Source organism: Nematolebias whitei, chromosome 7 (assembly GCF_014905685.2).
Source record: "Nematolebias whitei isolate Nwh7 chromosome 7, NemWhi1, whole genome shotgun sequence".
NCBI classification, from domain to species: domain Eukaryota; kingdom Metazoa; phylum Chordata; class Actinopteri; order Cyprinodontiformes; family Rivulidae; genus Nematolebias; species Nematolebias whitei.
The window spans coordinates 1,796,345-1,798,000 of NC_056504.1; the positions used below are offsets into that span (position 1 = coordinate 1,796,345).

At 44.3% G+C, this 1,656-nt stretch overlaps 1 protein-coding gene across 1 annotated transcript in view; it reads right to left on the minus strand.

Annotated features, from left to right (window-relative positions):
- tmem251 (transmembrane protein 251) overlaps nucleotides 1–1,077 on the minus strand; it is a 2,664-nt gene extending 1,587 nt beyond the window's left edge. The window contains exon 1 of the mRNA XM_037679156.1: nucleotides 992–1,077. The gene's annotated coding sequence lies outside the window, so the exon portion shown is untranslated. The remainder of the gene's footprint in view (nucleotides 1–991) is intronic.
- Nucleotides 1,078–1,656: the final 579 nt, after the last annotated feature.

Consider the following 1,656-nt stretch of genomic DNA (forward strand, 5'->3'; position numbering starts at 1 on the left):
TTCATTTTAGAAACCTATTCATTTTAGAAACCTATTCATTTTAGAAACCTATTCATTTTAGAAACCTGTTCATTTTAGAAACCTATTCATTTTAGAAACCATTCATTTTAGAAACCATTCATTTTAGAAACCATTCATTTTAGAAACGAGTGAAAATGTGAAGTTTTTTATTGACCCAGGCAGAGGCAGCACGGTGGTTCAGTTGGTAGAGCTGCTGCCTCTCAGCGAGCAGGTCCCTGGTTCAAATCCCGGTCCAGGGGCCTTTCTGGGTGGAGTTTGCATGTTCTCTTCGTGCTGCGTGGGTTTTCTCCGGATGCTCCGGTTTCCTCCCACAGACCAGAAACATGCATGTTAGACTGATGGTGACTCTAAACTGTCCCCAGGAGAGAGACAGAATGTTTGTCTCGTTTGTCTCCATGTGTCCCTACGATGGACAGACCTGTCCAGGTGTCCCCCGCCCCTCACACAGTGATTGCTGGACATGGGCACTGGCGACCCCCGTGACCCAAAATGGAATAAGTGGGTAAAGAAAATGGACCAGGCAGAACCCCCAGATTCTTTTCCGGCCCAGGTCTGGACCTGGACGCAGACTAACATGCAGGTTTTTGATGTGTGGGAGGAAACACATGCAACATGTGAAGAACATGTGAACTCCACACAGAAACACTCAGGTCCAACTGGGGATTGGACCCAGGACCTTGTCGCTGTGAGGCAGCAGTGCTAACCACTGATCCATCGTGAACAAACCAACATGCAGGTTGTTCAGCTCAGAGCTGCTCCTCACGTCAAGAAATGATGATGTCATAGAAAGGTTTCGTTCAGTGACGTCATTCTGTTGTGACCTGAAGAACAGCTCGGAGGTTCCGACCCCTCACGTGCTGCAGGTCTAGGTCGGACCCAGGTCCTTAGGACGGTGGCTCAGGTGGAAGCTGTGCACCTGTCCCCGCGCTCGGACCCTCAGCTGTCACGTGCCACCATCAGAACTTCTTACCTTCTCAGCAGCTCAGACTCTCAGGGAAGTCCAGCTCCGAGCTCAGGGACGAGGTCTCGAGAAGTCCGGATCAGTTCACTTCCGGTTCTGTCAGCTGACCTTCTTCTTCTTCTTGAGTTTAATAGCGGTTGGTAAAAAACTTCAGATGTGCATCACCGCCCCCACTGGTATGGAGTGTGGTTCATCATGGTATAATTCTATGTGTATGTGTGAGTAAACTATATATATTTAAATTCTATTAATCAACTTTGTTTTCTTAAAATATCTAATTATAATTTGCATATGTTTGTTCTCCAAGTTGTGTTGTAGTGCATCTATTATATTAAATTTTTCTTTTATCTTTTCAAACTCTCTCTTCATAAACCTTCGTTCTGCTCATATTTCTGACATTCCAGTATCACATGTTGTTTAGTTTCATCTTGTCCAGTATCACATGTTGTTAAGTTTCATCTTGTCCAGTATCACATGTTGTTAAGTTTCATCTTGTCCAGTATCACATGTTGAACAGTTTCATCTTGTCCAGTATCACATGTTGACCAGTTTCATCTTGTCCAGTATCACATGTTGTTTAGTTTCATCTTGTCCAGTATCACATGTTGAACAGTTTCATCTTGTCCAGTATCACATGTTGTTTAGTTTCATCTTGTCCAGTATCACATGTTGAA